This window comes from Oenanthe melanoleuca, chromosome 1 (genome assembly GCF_029582105.1).
Source record: "Oenanthe melanoleuca isolate GR-GAL-2019-014 chromosome 1, OMel1.0, whole genome shotgun sequence".
NCBI classification, from domain to species: Eukaryota; Metazoa; Chordata; class Aves; order Passeriformes; family Muscicapidae; genus Oenanthe; species Oenanthe melanoleuca.
This window is the reverse complement of record NC_079333.1, coordinates 37,697,695-37,716,684: the sequence shown is the minus strand read 5'-3', so window position 1 is coordinate 37,716,684 and position 18,990 is coordinate 37,697,695.

The following is an 18,990-nucleotide window of genomic DNA, read 5'->3' as shown; positions in this document are numbered from 1 at the left end:
AGGCACTGTAAAGTAATATCAAAATTGTATAAATTTCCTTTTCCTCCTTCCCATGCCCTGTTGCCATCTCACCTCACCTCAACCCCAAATCTCACTGCTCATTTCATCCATGACACATCTGCCTGGAAACCTGGGATGTGGGATTTGGCTTGCCTATACAAATGCAGCAGAACAAGCTGGGAACTCCCAAGATTACTCTCAGCAGCTTAAAGCCCCCTGTCATGGTCCCAAAGGTTATCTGGAGGGAAGCAGCTCTGTGCCAATATGGCCATGAAGCAAAGGCAGATTGAATCTGCTTTTTCCCATCTGTGCACATATGTCCTGAGAGAGTCCTTGCCTGCATCAGCCTCTCTTCTGGGAAAAAACAGTAACAAGGCTGTGCAAGATCCCAGATTTCTATTCATGGAAAGGCTTGTTACAGTGAAAGCTGTATTCATTCATGGTCTTAATGAAACAAAGGTAATTTGGTAGTTCCCAGAAAAAGGAAAAAAGTACTTCCAAGAAGCTGATTAATCACTCAGAAGCCTGCACTCAGAGAAACTTGAATTTTTAATTTTATTTCTGTGCTTTAAGTGTAACATTTATAACTCAAGTGCACATCTTCAAAGAAAATTCATTCTGGGAAAAACAAACAACCAAAACATCAACACAAAAGCTCCCTCAAAATTTACTTTATTCCATTTTGAGAGCATTTTCTGGGTTTTAGCTCAGAATTTCAGCTAGATGGACCAGTTCCTGGAAAAATAGTTGGGTTTGATCAAAAGGTAATTTTCTGATGAAAAAAAAATATTCTGTTGGAAGTCCTGGAACAACTGAACTGAAATCCTTAAAATGGCTGCCCTTCATCAGCTGCATTCACCAGACCATGCCAGACACACTGGGTTTGATCTCTGTTAGTGTAAATTGATTCAGTTTTCCTGGCCTCTGATGTGTTCCTGATGCTTTCTATACAGCCTGCTTCTGAGTTCACATACTGAATTTCATCCTGTGATTAACAGAGCTCTGCTACCACAGGGAATAATAGTTCGTCCTCAATGTTTACTACAGGCAATGACAAGAAAAACACATTTCCCTTGGACAATTTTTGGCTGGGCTTAATCACCCTGTAAAGGTGCTAGTACCCTGCTTTGAAGGCAGGCAGAAGAGAGGGTGACCCTGCTTGGACAGGTGACAAACTGGAGCTGCTTACAGCGCTCCTTGTACGTGAGGCAGAAATATCTCCACTCCAGCCTCTGGAGACTTTTGTTTTTCCAGCCTTTGCAGCACTAAGCATGACAGTGACAAGGAAGAAGATGAAGAAAAATTATGAGGCTGAGTAATCCTTCCCTAGGACAGAGCTATCTCTTATGAGCAGGTGCAGTTTTAACAAGAGGATGGGGAATAGAGCTCTATTAGGCACAGTTAGTGTGGCATTTGTGCTGTAAGGTATTATATTACAAAGCCATGGCTGTGCAAGCCCCATTTCATCCACAGTGTGGATTTCACTCCCTTTGACTTTTCTTATTAGGCAAATTCCATGGTTTTAAAATTTATTTATTAATAGTCCAAAGTATGAGATAGGTGTATGCATTTACAAATGGAGAGATAAGGGATCTTCCCCATAGAGGTTTTTGGGCTTGTTCTGAGCATAGTTCAATTCATGCTGGATCCAAAGTCTGTTTCAAAGCATCTCATCAATTTAAATCCTCTAGGTGTGGAATTAATAAGGATTAGATAAATTTAATAAACTATATAATCTTCAGAAAGTGATAACATTGTTTAGCTTTCTATCGCTTTATAGTAATAATCTCTTTATCCATACTAATAGAAAATGCCAAAGTTTCTATTACCACATATCTCAGTCTGAAGCTGCTACAAAGGCAGAGTCCCCTGAAAAAGGATGTCAGAGAAAGGACTTTGTGGCTAGACCAGTGGGTTGTGACTCACTGTAAGCTAAATCTGCACCATTTATATACCAAAGATTTTTAAATAGTGTTTGAATTTTCATAGACTTACACTAACTTTCTTCAGGGGGAGAAAAGGAAAAATTCCCTCACAGAATATCCAAAGACAGCAACATAAGAACCTCAAGGATTAAGAACCTTCAAAGATTTCAAAAGATATGATATCTTTATTAGTTTTCGTTTCATCCCTGGAGCAGAATTTGACAGCTTGCCCAAATAGTAAAGTCCTAAATTAATTTGCTTTAATCAACAGAACTAAAAAACTTTAAATGTTCATCAAGAGCGCAACTAAAGATCTCATCTAAAGAGATTTTCAAGAACTGTAACAGAAAGTTATTTCTGTTGAAGTCTGAACAAAACTAGCTACTGATACTAAAAAACATATGTTTGGTTTTTTTCCAGAAACACTGCTTGATTAACCAAGATAAACAAAAAAACATAAACCATGTTCCTAAACTTTTGCTTAATTGTTTTTAATACAATGAACATTCACCAAAATATTCTTCTGGTTATGAACTTTCCTATTTTCTCCTGTTTCACCATTATCTGAAATCTCCCATAAAGTAGTTAATTAATGTGAAAAGAGAGACAATAATTAGGATGATCATCTACAGGTCAAGCAATTCAATGAGATACATTAAAGGCTAAGAGCAAAGTTATAACCAAAAGAGTGCAATTTCAAATCAAATATTTGGAAGATTATTTTCTTGATGTGAATTTGCAGACATTTAGGTAAGTATGTGAATAAACTTTACATATGCAAATAACACTGTTGAGGGCAATAAAACTACTCAGGTGAAATGATACTGTCATAAGTGCAGGGAGGGTGCAGGGGTTGAGCAGCAGAGATTTAAAGCCCAAGGGATTCCCTAAGACCTATGGAAGTGTTGGAGGGCAGAGGAACAGCAGTGGATATGAGTCTAAAGTGGCACCTAATTTAGATAGTAAGGTGAAGAAAAGTGTTAAAGAAGGAATAAGATTCCATATCATACTTGCTTCTTTAGGACTGTGGCACTTATTAATCTGTGTTTGACTTATAAAAATACACAGGATTCTCTGTTTTCCTCTGCAGCTCAGATTATTCACACAGCTCATATTCATGTTTTCTTTCCTGATTTGCACATCTATGGTTGAAAGCACCACCTTCTGGCCAGCACATACTAAGTTTGGGCAGCAAGCAGACAGAATTTAGCTATCAACTGATAATCTTCATGCAATTTTACCTAATGTATACTACAGAAAATTTCACATTTCTGTCAATGCATGCCCAGTGCTTGCATATCTATATCACATTTATGATATAGACATTAGTATGAAATAAATGAGTCTAAAAAGATAAAGATCTGTTTTTTTCTTATGTCAATATACTAGTAAAATTTATTCTTTAAAACATGAAAAATCTGAAGTGAATACTCTCAATGAAATACCTTGAAAAATATTAATCTTTCCACTTTGATTCTAGATATTGGGCAAAAATGATTCTTCCCACAATGAAAGAATGTCTTTGCTTATCTTTATGTAGGTATAATTGAAACTATTAAGATTATTTTCATGTCTAGAGCATATATATGTGACTGGAGTTGGTAACAGATGTTATATTTGCAGCAGCTGCATTTACAGTAGCTATACATCTTGCTGCATTTCCTATATCTCTCTTAGAATCTGAAAAAAAGAGAGGAACAATTTAAGACCTGTCACAGTATTATAAAAGGCAAAATAAGGAGTTATTTAGCAGAAACACACAGTGGAGATAAAGGAAATCATTCTACACTGCTCTGTGACTGGTTCAGCTTCCTCCAATTGTTCTCCCTTTATTGTTTTTTTTGTGTTTGATCTCTCTATGGACCAAATCAAACCTCGCTTACATTTCTACTATAAGAAGACGGATTATACCTCTTCATTCATTTCCTAGGGGAAAACAAGGTAAACCAAACAATTTTTGTCTTAGATTAATTTAGCTTTTCAATTTCTTATTTATGGAGATATTAGGAACATACCTTTTTAATTCATTAGCAGAAGAAAGCTGATTATCTATTCACTCAAAGCACACTATCCTTATTTATCTGATTTATCTGATTTGTCTCACAAAAGTTGGCAATATGTGCACAAACATCCTATTTTTCCAAGATGCTTTCTAAACATTCTATAAAGTATGGTATTCCTGGCTCAAGAAGTATGAACTCTACAGTCTGCATGTCAGACACTCAGATCAATCCTTTGGGCATTGGACTCCACAGCAAAATCTCTCAGTGCCTTTAATTGGGCCAGACATCTATCTGCATGTTTCAAAATGCAGAAGCTGGCATTGCATGCAGAATTAAAGCAGAAACTGGATTTTTTAAAATCTCTTTTTGTAGCCTGTAAGCATTTGGGGAGTTCTGTGCAGCATTTCCCACTTTATGTTCCATCTTGCTTGTTTTCTAAAGGCAAGCATAGAAAAAATAAAAATCAAACCAGCAACAGGAGAGCATTAACAAGGAAATAAACAGGAGGTACATCCTGAGCAATAATTCTTTGTAACCACCTCTGTTAAATCAAGCCAGGAGTTCCAGGGAGTTGTATAGTTATACCTCCCTGCCACTAAGCACCTTGAGGCTTGTTAATATTTTTTTGTTTGCAGCCCTGCTGCCCATTTTATGTCCACCTGGTGATATTTAAAGTAGTATTACATTATTTCCACAACAGACAGAGACCAACAAATGATAATGACTTGTTATCTGACAGACCTATAAGGGGCAATCCAGATAAGTATCTTAAATAGTGAGGGGGAGGGCTATTCTGCTTAATTAAAGAGGCCCAAAAGAGGGCTGGCACAGTGAGGCAGACCTGAATCAGGATGAATTGGAATGAACTGGATGTGCTTTATGCTTCCCCTTGGACATATCTCATTTGTCTCAGGTGAGGAAGGTGAGGGGTCCAGGCTGGTGGTACAAGCTCAGAGTGGCTCAGGTACAATCCCAGACCTATTCCCATTCAAGGATATCCTTCAAATTCACTCCTCCAAGCTCAGCAATCTACTGTCAAGTGTATGCATTGGATAGCCCATAATTTCTTCCACTTTCCCCATAATTTAATATCCCCTTTGCTTTCTGAAGTACTGCAGGTCTCTCTATAATGAAAATGTTCAAGTATTGAAAATGCTAAACAAGAGCAGTTCAGTCACTGATATCTATCCCAGTGATTTCTTATGAGCAATACAAAGTGCTCATCTCCCAGAAATATCAAGCTTTCCTATAAAAGGGAAGCATACTATAGAAGTGGACCCTAGAGAATCATTGTGCAATGCCTTCACTGAAGTGGTGATTAATTCACAGTAATTTACCTTGAGTTGTTTGAGTATATCTTTCACAATGGTGTGATAAAAGCCTGATTTTATGTTGTTTGTTGCCTGGTTTTGGTTTATGTTGCATTTTTTTTTTTTCCTTTTGTTTCTAGGACAAAGAAATATGCATCTGTGGATGAGATATTTAACTATGGGCTTTATCCTTCCAAATTAATGAAAGATATATTCCTGGCACAACACCACCAAGTTCTGTGCCTGTTTCTATTCCTTTACAGGCACCAGAAAAACTCACGTTCATTTCCTCCAGCAAAGACATTTGTATAAGCCAAATGATTTCTAATTTTCACAAGAGGAATTTATAAAACCCAGCACAGCTCAGTTTTTGCTACAGCTGCCTCCTCCTTAGTTATTTATATGGCAATACAGTACAGCAAAGCAGGGATGGGAAAGCTGCACTGACAGAAAATGAAGATAGCATAAACAATACAGATTACAGCAGTAAAAGCAAAGCTGGATATAAACCACTACAAGTGGAATCAAGAAGGGAGAAAACTGTATGAAATATCAGATTGTTGAGTGCAAGTTAAGCAGCTCAGTAGGAGCTGGGAAGTGAAATACCAACATGATCAAGAGTCTGTTACCTCCCTTTAATGTTTAGGTTATGGTTTCTCTGGGATCAGAAAAGCATTTAGTTACTCATTTAAACTCCATTTAACCCACTAAGGCCCTGACTTTGTAAGAGGATTCGAAGTACTGCAGCAACAAAATTAGAAACTAAATTAAAGAAAAAAAAAAAAAAAAAAAAAAAAAAAAAAAAAAAAAAAAAAAAAACACGACCTCATAAAGATAATTTCACACACATTTTCATTGTTCTTCCCCAGAGAATGAGGTGTCATGACATTCAGTATTTTGAGTGATGTACATTACTAGAAAGCCCTTACACATTGTAGGAAACACCAAAGGAAAAGCACAGCATTCTTTCTTTGTTTTTTTTTTTTTTTTTGCCTTTTAAAAGACTATACTCAAGTTCTATTTGTTTAAAACTAAATACATTTTAGCCATTTAAGGTATAAGATACTCTACTTTTATAACCAATAGATAAATTTTCCCAAAAATTGATATTTTGGTTGCCCTGTAATGCACCTGAGTAACCCATCAGCAGAAGCGCTGAGAAACTGCCCAGTGTGAAAGGAAAATCCCTTCAGTAGAACCAATGTGCCATTTACAACTACTGCAATTGGAGATCCAGCTCCTTGGTGGAACTCTTGGTCAAGGGACATTGGAAACATCCCTGCAACAGCAAACACTCAGGTGCTCCATCTTTTCAGACATTCACACATCTTTACTGCCCAGAAGATGCTCTTACAAACTGAGGTACCTTTTAAGAGAGGTCACCTTGAGAAACTCTGGAAATTAATACTTGAAAGAACCCAAGGCTATTTTTACCTTGCTAGGGAAATGAGCTTCAGATAGACACTAAAAGCAGTGTCAGACCTCAAACGTTTACCTGTCACATCCTTGTCTCTAGACAGTTTAAATAAGCATGTTGGTGCTTGCTCAGTCTGACAGTTCTTCATGTGTTAAAGGTCAGGATACAGAGAGAGGTGCCCAGCACCTCTTGCAATCACCAACTTTTAGGCAAAGCAATAGGACAAAAATGCTTGGAGCTAGATTTTTTTTTGTCATTTTGATCATATCTAAGGATTCAATTCCTGCTTTATTCCTCCTTCTTCTCACCTGATACCAACTGATACCAGCACTTTCACATCAATGGGGCCATTTACAGGATGTATTCCTGTATTAAAGAAATACCAGAGGATGAGATCCTAATGCTAGTGATCATAGCTAATAGGCTTAATTAACTGGTCATGCTCTCCAGATTACTTTGCATTAATAAGCACAATGATTCTGTTTGCTGCCTGAGCAAACACACTTTAGCCTAAAGAAAAAGAGAGGTCAGAATCCCAGTTCTGACTAATAAATACCAGTCTTTTGAAAAAGAATACACCAGTACCATGGACTGCTGTTTTACAACAACTGTTTAGCACAACTGTTCCAGTAAATAAAGCCACTGCAAGCTGCATAAAATAATATTGTTTATCATCAACAGGCTTATTACTGATATGATAAATAATCAGAACAATTATTTAGATGTAATTTCTCTCTGGTTTGGGATCAAATCTCTGTCAGAAGGGGAAACACAAGTTCTTTTTTTTTTCCTGCTTTAGCTCTCCAGACAGAAGTTTTTCAAGCATTAAAAGTATGTTGTCAGGGGACTAGTAATGTCAGCTCATATTTGTGTCACGAAACTTTACGGAAATGGCTGCTTAACCAAACAGGTGTTGAGGGAGAACAGAGAGGGAGGGTTCAGAGAAGAAAAGGAAAAAAAAAATAAATAAAGAGAAAAAACAGATGGTGACCAAGAGAAATGGGGGAAAGTTTTGCGTATATACGAGTCATGAATTAAAAGAAAACAAAACAAAATTCAAAGAAATAAACAAGAAAACAAAGCCCTTCATAAAAAGACATTATTTTTGCTCAGAACCATGAATCATAAAGCTTTAGCATTCAGCACTCTAGCAAGCATCCTCCCTCACTATTTTTTTGCTCCTACTCTAAGCTAATCAGACATCAACAATCAGAGCTCAGTTATGTAAAAGTCAAGGAAAATAAAACAAGAACAGCTTATATGTTTACCCTCCCTCAGCACAAGTGACAAGGAAATGAAGGAAACAATAGCTGGTACCTACTTTTTCATTTATATTGCATGGCCTAACTTAGGCTTCTTATTACTGGTAATTAAATTTGGCTCTGCTGAGCATATTGAAAGACAGAGGGGCTGTGCCTGCAGCACTCAGGCAATAGCTACCTGCACTGCAGGAACAGAGGAGCCTCCACCAGCTCACTGCTCCTTCACACAATCACAGGATGGTTGGGATTGGAGGGATCTTCCAGGAACACCTAGTTTCAACACCTCTGCTGTGGCCAGAGACACCTTCCACTACTTTCAGTTGCTCAAAGCCCCACTCAACCTGGTCTTGTCATCCACAACTTCTCTAGAAAATCTGTTCCTGTGTCTCACTGCCCTCTTCGTCAGTCCTGATTGTAAATCTTTATAATTTAAAACTTTCTGTCTAACCAACCTGTATCTCTTCAATTTAGTGTCAAGGATGCTGTGGGGGACCACACCAAGTGCCTTAGAGAAGTCTGTCTAGATGAGATCCATAGGTGTCTCTTCACTCACTGATGCAATCCTGCCACAGCTCACTAGGTCAGGCAGGACTTGATGAAGCCACAATGGATGTCTCTAACAGCCTCCCTGTCTCACATATGCTCCAACAAATCTTCCAGGAGGGTCTCTTCCATCATCTTACTGGGACCAGCAGTGAGGCTGACTGCTACTTCCCAGGATAACCTTCTGGACACTTTCACTGAAGAGAAAGATGACACTGCTGAAGGGTCTGTTGCAATCCCTACACAAAGGTGTATCCACACAGCAAGGCAAGTGTAGGGCTCCTTCTGTTTCTAACAGCTTCAGGCTTTGTGTTAGCTTAACAAAACAGACTTCATGACTTGTCAGACCTTGCCTTGGTCTGCCTCAAGCTTTGTATGAGCTTTTTAAATTGGTAATGGCAATTGTCAAATGTTCAAGTGATGACTATTTTTTTTTTTACTTTTACTTTTTTATGTTCAAGATTATGCACTGCAATACTTTTATATATTGTAAACTAACAAAAATAATAACAAGCTATGACTGTGCAAAAACACCTACCCATGGCTCTTGGACAAAACACAGCCCATAAGGAGGAAAAGAACGAGATGAGCTTGAAAATACTGGCATGAGATGACACCAAGGATATGAATAATGCACCCTAGGATGTGGGCAGAAAGAGGGGTAGCAAAAAGAACAAAGAACAGCCCTCTATGGTGTGTAAAACACATGCACGATATGCAGCAAATGCAGGTGCAATGTGGGCTTGCAGACAACTGAATAAAGAGCAAGTTATATAATATCACTAAACACACAAATGAACCCAAGAAAATTTTAAAGATAGAAGGAAGAAGCAGTCACCAACAGTTTTGAGCTCTTCTCTGTGAAGGATTTATAATGATGATGACTGCCTATACTCTTCCCCTCTGACTGAAGGTCCCAGATATGCAGCAGAGGAGTTGGGTACAACTTCATATAATGGAGTAAATATCAGATAGTTTGTGTGCAGATCACTTTAGCTGCATATAATTTACATTGTAAATGTTTATATCAGTGTTACTGTAATAATAATTCTATGATTATATTCTTAAGATTTTAATTAAACTAATAATAAACTCTTGACTATGCACACAAAGCGTGTTATTTCTGCTTATAACAAGGTTTTGAAAGTAATAAATGGGTGGGAGTTTAAGCAACCTGTTCTGTAGCTTGGTTGCAACAAATTAGTAACAAAAAGAGGTTGTAAGAATTTGATCTCTCAGCGTGTATTTCTTCTGGTATTATCACCTCCTGCAAATTAACCATCATAGAAATCTGGAAGAAAGGAGAACATCCCACATGCCACCTGTTCAGAGGCAGAAACCAGTCCATCCACAAGTTTTTATGCCATAGTACCAATTTCTCCTCCTTGTAGACCCTAAATTTTCCATTTGAACATCTTCAGAACAGAGGAATGCTTCTCTGATGGCAGGTTAGATTCTTTTGTTTTATTGATATTTATTTAGTCATTTAAAATATAAATCTTTTCTCATCTGACAAAACTGGAAAGAATTCTTTGCAATATAGCAAAATATGTGTAACTGGGAAAAAACAATATATTCAGCTCAAGAATGTGCTTGAACACGGACTTGGCTTGTGCAGTAATTGAAAATCCGTAAACCAGTGAAAATCTTTTCAAACATCTCCCAACTGCTCATATGTGGCTGAGCTTGCACACAGATTCCCTTTTCAGTTGTGCCCCCAATAATTTTCACTTCTAATTCCAAGATGGAGAGTGTAACAGGATCATGTTTTCCTTGTTTTCACATGCACCTGTAAATTTACTGCATTCAGAGAAGTTTCAGTACATGTGTAATGTGATATCATTAGGAACATAATTTCTAACAAGAAGAATGTATTTCTCTATCAGTACTTGGTAGAAAAGTATTTCACATATGTATTCAACTCACTAAATAATGAAAAGTATGATTGTTTCCTCATTCAGGGCTTAACACTAATTGACTAACCTTTCAAGTTGCTGAATACCTTTCACTCTGAGTGACATCAGTATAAATCTGATAAGTAAAATCTCAATACATAGAAAAAGAAGTGATTTCAAGTGTGTTAAAATCTTTATCTACCGCTTTGACAACATATGCAATAGTAAATAAACAATTCCAGATTTCGATGTTAGTAAGTAAAAATATCCATATTGGCACACTAGCCAGAAATGGAAAGCAGCAACCAGTATTTTATAAAGAAAGAGTTATTATTTTGTCAAATCAAGCAACATCTCATTAATATAATAAGGATTTTGCTCAAAAAGACTCTTCATCATTAAACTGTAAGCCAGTGAGAGAGATTACATCGAGGAAAACACTGATAAAAATAACTTTAGAAGATGAGTCTTTGTTACCAGTCAAATCCTGTATCAATTATACATTGCATGAGAAAGACCTTGCTGGCTGCAACCTGTTCCTGCATTAGCCAAACCTTACAGCCAGGCAAGGGGAGCATCCTTTCATTAAAGAACAATCTAGATCATACCAAGCCTTTTATTATCTCAGAGAGAAGGTTTTGCCTGGGTACTGCTAAGATAAAAGGGATGCAAAACCAGGTCAACCCTATTGTATGGAATTGCTTTATGCAATCTGATGAAGTCTGGTTTATGCATCAATATGTTCTATTTCTTCTATTTCTCTGTTAGGCAACACATTGCAGCCCAGCTGTGCCTCCATAGACATAGCATAACAACTTAAAAAAAATCCCAGCCACTTTCTGAAAAAGACAGTACCACTTCAGGGAGAAGGTGGGACAGCATAGGCAAAACCCCATGAATCTGTGATTTTTTTATTTTATGAAAAAAAATCTAGTCCATTTTAAATTTCTTTTTAAAGTTATTTTTTTCTTTCTTCTTTCTATATAATTAAAATAAAAATATGAGTTTATTTCCTTTTCAGCTAAAGAAAATCCAGAGTTACTACAAGAATATAAATGGAATTTATCCAAATTTGTGCAGCAAACAATGCAATTGTAGTCTGGTTTTCAAGTGTCACTATATGAAAAAAATAAATCACAATCTGTCTGGAAGTAAATACTGAAAATTTTAGAGCATTAGATAAATTGCATGCAACATCTCTGCTGTAAATGAGACATTTTGCTAGCAGAAAGAAAAAAGAGAAAAATGAATAGTTCAAAAAAAAGAGAACTTACATCAATGGCTGTACTCATAACACATCAATTAATCTATGAATCAATCTATTTTTCAAGATTTGTCTTACTGCTCAGTCAGACTCTTTTGTCATCTTCCTTCATCAGAAATACCAGTTCATTTTTGCATTCTCACTACTCTGTTTCTACTTGTATTTTAAAAAGACCATGCCAGCTTGGGTCACTTCTAAGAGATTAATTGAAGCAGAGGATTGAACTGCATTTTCCCACATTATAACAGGATTTCTCATCTGGAAGACCACAGAATCAGTGACTTGTTATCTTTCCCCCTGGATCAAGGAATATGCCAATTATTTTACAAGCCAGTACAGCTCCCAGATAGACCCACAGACTCTTTGCTCAGAATATGGCTGTCAAATCCACATCCTGAGTTTGGTCTCAGGGGAGTACAGTCAAAGCCTCCCTCTACTCAAAACAGCTTGTAGGGTTTGGGTAAGGTTGAGTTCAAGTTCAGTTTGGGTTCTGTGACAAGGTGTGTGCATGTGGTACACATGGGCTTGTCCATGTGCACCAGTTCTGTGAGTCCTTATGCAATGAATGGAGATCCAAACCACAGTTTGGTTGCTTGACTCAGGGGTCTAATTTTACTTCAGAGACTTGAATTCATCCCACCTGGCCTCCAGAAACAAACAGAGACTTTGTCCATGGGTCTGATTCATGTGCCAAAGCAGAGGAGCACCATCCATACAGAAACCTTCATATGCTAAGGCTTCCTTCCCTGTGTCAGTTCAGCATTTGATCCAAATCCTGCCCATATATTCTTATTAACGCCTCTAGAGATTGAGACAAACCCTTCTTCTCCAAGCCTAAAATATCTGGATAAATTTGGACACTTTTGTTGACACCTGGTTGATGTCCTGAAATCAATTTCATGATAAAAACAGTAAACTAATGCCCCTTAAGAGTAGGGGAACAGAACTCTAGCCTTTGAGATTTTGAAGAACATAATGGTAGTGTTGCTGAATAATAAACCATGCCTCCAGGAAAAAAAAAAAAAAAAAAAAAAAAAAAAAAAAAAGAAAAAACCCTCCTTTTTAATTTTTTTTTTTCAGCAAAGACTTGAAACCAAGACATTGCTTGTCTGTAATAAAACCCAGACATTTCTTCCATTAAGGTTGCAGGCTTCTCAAATTATCTTTGGTCTGCTAATTATTTAAATGTATTTTAAAACAAGGATTGCAATCCACAATTGATATTGCAACAAAGTGTTTGTATGGGACCCTTACAGTAAGCATGATAATAAAATCAGTAAACATCAGCTGCTAAGGGGTTTAATTTGCAATTCTGTGACCTGCTTAAGGTGGAAGAGAAGAAAATATCAGTAAACAGAACAGGACACTTGACAATCACACTGTTCTGTTCTTGGCTTTTATTCTATTTAATTTTATATTGGTTTTAAGGCATGTCTGCCACCTACTAAACTTCAGCTCTTTATTTAAAAACTTAACCCTTTTACTTCACTTTATTGAAAGGAGATGAACTGAGTATTTTATATGTTATTCAGTCAGGGAAATGGGTGAATTCAGAGACTTTTGGGGTCCTTGCTCTACCTCTGTCAATGTCAGCTCTTAAAAGTGTTTCAAATTCAATCCCTGTTGAATTCAGCTTATGAAGCAAAATTCTTTCGACTAGGAAGACATTGAGTCACAGAATGAATACAGGATTCACTGAGTTTCATCATGTGCAGTGCCTGTTACACTGGTCACACAAATTTACATCAATCATAAAACATTGTAAAGCTCAGGGTAACCCAGGGGTTTGCTTACAACATCTTCTTATAAACATGACAGGACATAACTACAGGCCAGTCTGTAACTGATTATGCCAATTAATTTTTCACAGTTTTACCAACCAGGCTTGATTCTAAACATGTCTGTGAAAAAGAAAGAAAATATTTACCTCAAATATTTCTCCAGTGTTCAGTGCTAGGAAAAGGCATGAAATCATCGGAACACAGCTTTTAATTTCCATCTGATGCTACTCTGACTCCATCTTATTAGTTATTTGTTATCTTCATGGAATCAGAAGGAATAATCTTTTTCTGAAGGATGACAGAAGAATGTCAATGTGTTTACAGCTTATTTGAAAGGTCTGCTCAGTTCTGAGGAGTTACAATGCCATTAATTGTCAGACCTTCATTCTTTCAGCAGCTGCAACCAACATCTTCCAAAGAACTTTGTAGCACTTGCTGAGTCCATGTTTGGTTATCTGCCAACACAATGTGATGCAGTTTGATAGACTCCCTAGATGTCCTTGTGTGAAACCACACCAAACTCAGCTTTTTCATACAGTTGTTGAAGTGTCTCATTTCCCTTCCTTCCTGTCTTTCCTCTTAAACACAACCAGGAAAAGAAAGTGAGAAAATAGCTGGTGTTAGGGATAGGAGCAATCATACAAAGAAGAGGGCTTAAATTGTTTTTTTTTTCAATGCCATGCTCTTTCTTCAATATTCAGATGGATATGATGATTCTTTGTTTTCAGAAGAGTATCTGCTCTGCTGCTTCTCACCTTATTTTTCTTTGCAAGAGAGGAATTTGTACTCCTCTCAGGCTTAGCTGTGTCTTGCTAGCATGATCTATACCTGTAATGGCTCCCTTTGTATTTTCTTTGACTGTACCACATTCAGACAGATAGCTACTTTTCTTTCTCAATAGAATACAAAACCTCAGGCAGAATTTGATTCATCCAGTACTACCCCTAAAAATTATTCAACTGACTTTCCTCTTGTTCCTCTTCCTTACCATCACCTTTTCTCTCTTGTTTCTTCATAAACTTATCTTTTCCTCTATTTCCTCTTTTGTTTTATTTTCTACTTTAAAACACTGCTGCTGTCACTATTTAAAAACCAACAGAATTGAAATCACCTCTTTTTTTCCCAAACTGTTTTTCTGTCATTTTTATTTACCTCAATGGTGGAAAACTGTAATGCAGACTAATAGATGAGTATAATAGATTGTTCCTGCTGTTTACAACGTAGATTTTGCAAAATTAGACAGATTGTCTCTAAAATAGTGTAGCAATATTTTAAATATAAGGATCTTTCTAATTCAACCTCACTTACAGATGTTTCTGTTTTTAAATATGTGTCCAGAGACAATATGTAGTATAAAAAAGACCATCATTAAATACTTTATTTTTTTAAAGAACTGCTCCAGAGTCTGATTATCAAATTGAGGGACAGATAATTTAAAAAGTATAGAGAAGAATGGCACCTGCTATGTTTGCACAGAGCTTTCTGCTATACACAATTAAAGAATCACTAAGGCTGGAAAAGACCACCAAGATCTCCAAGTTCAACCTTCAACCAAAACCACCATGTCAACTAAACCACTCTGCAAAGTGGCACCCCTACTCTATTTTTGAACAATTTTAGGAATGGTGGCTCCACCACATCTCTGGGTCTGTTCTGCTGCTCAACCACTCTTTCTGTGAAGAATTTTTTTTTAATAGCCAATCTTTGACACTCTTTGTCTCTTTGAGGCCATTTCCCTTTTCCTGGGTTGTTTCTGCATGGGATAGAGCATGGAAATAAGAGTTCTAATTCACATCTCTCACTTTTTGTTCTTATTCCAGATGGTGTAACCCATAGGAAGGTAGATACAAGACACTGTAATGTATAAGCAAACATATCAACAAAGCTAAAAAAGACAAACCAGAGCCATAGAACATAAAATTAGATACATAATGTATGCCAGAAAAATTCTGCCAAGATCTGTGATCATTTAAAGGGAAAGGTGAAGCACAGTCCTTACCTTTCTCACCAAATTTATATAATATGTATCTCTAAAACAGCTTGAAAAAATTCGGGCATCTTCCAGTTCAGCTGAAGTCCTGCTGCCAGAAGCCAATGAGAACAGGATTGAAAGGGATGGAACAAAAGCAGAAACTCAGAAGCTGCTGAGTTGTTCTGGCCTACATGGGGTTACTGAGGCAGCCCACCACTGAGGAGCAAACACAGCCAAGCTGGTGGAGATGGAAAAAACAGACATGTATGAGCATCAGATGAGATTTAATAATCTCTTCTTTCTTGCTGCCTGAGTCCATGTCCCAGTCCTTTGGAAACCTGTCTATTGATAAGCCTTCCTAAAGGATACCTCAGAGAAAGAGTCTAAGAAGGTTTCTCTGAAACATCATTGGGGAATTCCATTCTTCTTCCTTTGGATAAAGCTGAAACTTAGAGATTCTAGCTAGCTAAGTTAGGTATATGAATTTTGATACTGTTGCTATTTCTTTTATTGTCTGTACTCTCTATTTCTTATCTGTGCAACAAGAATAGCCACTCAACCTGGAAATCAAAGGAATGACAAATGTGTCCAAATGGTTACAGGGTTATGGTTAGACAATGGGAAAATAATTATTATAGTTGTAGATAAATTGCCTTGTAATGCCATTACTGTTCTCTCAGGTTTATTATTTTTCTTCATAGATAATAACATAATGTGCCCTCAGCACATATGAAGAAACACTTGTGCAAATGCTTTAATATCAAATAACAACAAATATTTTTCTCTCTAACAGTTTGCCACCTGTGACATGACAGTGAGAAACAAAACATGACAGCAGTAAGTTCCAGCTTAGGAAAAAAAAAAAAAGGGCAAAGCTTTCTTTCTTGGATTGTCTAATGGAACATCATCTATTATGTAGATCTGTCCCTGCCCCACAACAAAACACATAGTCAAAAAAAAAACCCAAATAAATAGAATGCTTCCCTCTGTGTTACCTTCACATTCTAGTAACTTATTTTCTCAAGCCTGTGAGATGAAACACTTGATTTTATAAGGATTCTAAATCACAATAAGCAGACAAACAAACTACCCAGAGAAAATCAAGTACACAAAATGCAGCTCCTTGTAAAGCAACTCAAATAAGCTGTAATGGTAAATGGCAAATAAAGCTGGGAAGGTTAGATGCAAAGACAAATCTTACTCTCAATGCTTCACAAAACCTTATTTTCCTTTTGGAGTCTTCAGAGTTACACTCAAGAACATGCAGAGTTCCATTGCAGATTTCTGACCATTTCCAAGGGAATGATCCAAAACCTTAAGCAATCCATGGAATATTCCCTATTGATTTTAAATATTTTGAATCAAATACTCATGATTGGTTTCATTTCACCTAATGCTATCCATTCAAAACCTAGATATGTAGTCTGAGATAGTTGACATCATACTTTAGATTTCAAATGAAGAGAGAATGACACCTCTGAAAGTAATGCTTCTATCACAAATTCGTATTTTTTTGAACAGGGAAGGAGGCCTATCTAAATTCCTCCATGAACTTTACAGGGATCCTAGAAGGCCAGTTAGATGGACTGAAACATATAGAAAAAATATCATCCTCCTTTGACATGAAAGACAGCATAAGATTACAATTCTGCAGTGAAGATACACATTTTAAATTTAAACTTAGCTTGAACTACATTCAACTGCCTTCTCAAAAATCCTGCCCTATGGCTTGAAAGCAGAAGTTGAGACAGCAAACTTGAAATCACAGCCAGAAAAAGAAGGGTAGTGAAGAGTAGTGATATTGACAGACACCTTTAAGACTGTATGGTTTTGAAGGAAACCCATCACATATTTAAACCTGCAAGAGTGTAATATCATTCACTACTAGCTGAATTAGTTGTCGATGCCTGGGTTATGTGGATTTGCACAGAGTTGTAAACCATCATTTTTGTTCTTCACTAGAGCAAACTCTTGATGTTTGAAAACCCAATATATTTATTGTTTACCAGTGCTTCATTTTTCTATATGCTCCATACAAGGTCCCTTCTTGTCTGAGCTTGCATCTGATGCTTTTTTTCTAAGGTGACTGCCACAGCACATGAGAAAAGCACATAACAGAACAGGTTCCCATGTAAAAGTTCAGAGCAGGAACAACAGGTTAGCAAGAGTCTGTAGTTTCCTTTAGCCCCTTCTTTCTACTCCTTGATAGAGGACAAAAAATTATATCCAAAATCTGGCTCATGGAGCTGAAGTTTTTGCATGAGACAGATACACAGGGATTTTAGTGCCACTGTGTGACAGGCTCCTGTACCCTGCTGGTGCCCAGAGCAGTGTGGCAGCAGAGCACGTGTGTGCTGCTTGTGCCATCACCCACATGGAGTGAGAGGAGTGCTCCCAGCATGCTGGCCTTGTAAAGGAGTCCAGGCATTGGAGGAGATAGAAAGGACTTCCACAAAGAAGCAACCATTTGTTCAAAGCAAGTCGAGTCACTTTTATTCATTTGAACCATTCCACAAACCAGTGTAAGTGAAGAACCAGATAACTGTCCAGGAAGGGGTGACTGGGCAGGTGAAAGAAAAGCTAAATCCTCTCTCTCTTGGTCAGCATTGCACAGCTCTCCACACAGATTATAAAACAATATTGCTGGCTGTGGCAGACCTTTCCTATTTATCCCACCTTTTAGAGTTCTTGAAAGAACTGCTGTAACTTTTTGGTAAATTTGCAATCAAAAGTGGTGATATATACAGTTCATTCTTGCAATATTTTGATTTTTTTTTGTGCAATTCACTTTCAAAGTTTGTGAGAATAGATTATAAGTTTTCCTTAAGACCTGTACAATCACCCAAACACACCTTGTCAGTGTAAAAGGTAAATAAGTGAGAGTACCAATTCACTTCTGTGCTTGTATCTCATCAAATCACTTCAAACTTTTCCAAATAATACGACAGAAACATTTCTGATCTGGAGGTCTCTCATAGACACTCTGCCACACTGTAAATACCTATCAGATGCAGAATAGGGAAATCACAGCTGCTGCAGAGAGCACAAACACAGATCTCAGCATCCATGATAGTATCAATCTCAGTCAGAGGGATAAATCTGAATATTTTAATATTGCTTATGAGGTCACAATGCTTCATTGCCTTTTTGAGAGCTGGCAAGTAAGATGGATGTTCTGTAACAGAAGAGTCAGAAAACTCAGCAGTCAAGGTTTGCCCTGTTCATTTGTAAAGTTTATAGCCTTGGATAACATAGATTGTAGCAAGTGTAAATGGTCCACTATCAGAATTTACTGACCTGGAAGGAAAAGGGTGGGAAATAAACATCTACAATGGTAATAAAACTGGGCAGCCTTGTCTGCCAGTCGCCTGAAATATTTTACTGTGATTCAGCACATCCTCACTAAGAAATTGTCCAGTGTTGTTAATTAAACAATTGACAGCCAAAAGTTATATTCTTTGCAGCAAAGTCCACGAGTATTCAGCATTTCTGAAGCACCTGTGGTGGGCAGGGTAAATCCATCTGCTCACAGAGAGTGACAGAACAGGATGCAGAAAGGTCATTGTTTTCTTTTGTAGAAATGAGGAAGCCTCCATGTTCCTTTGGGCATACAAGAGC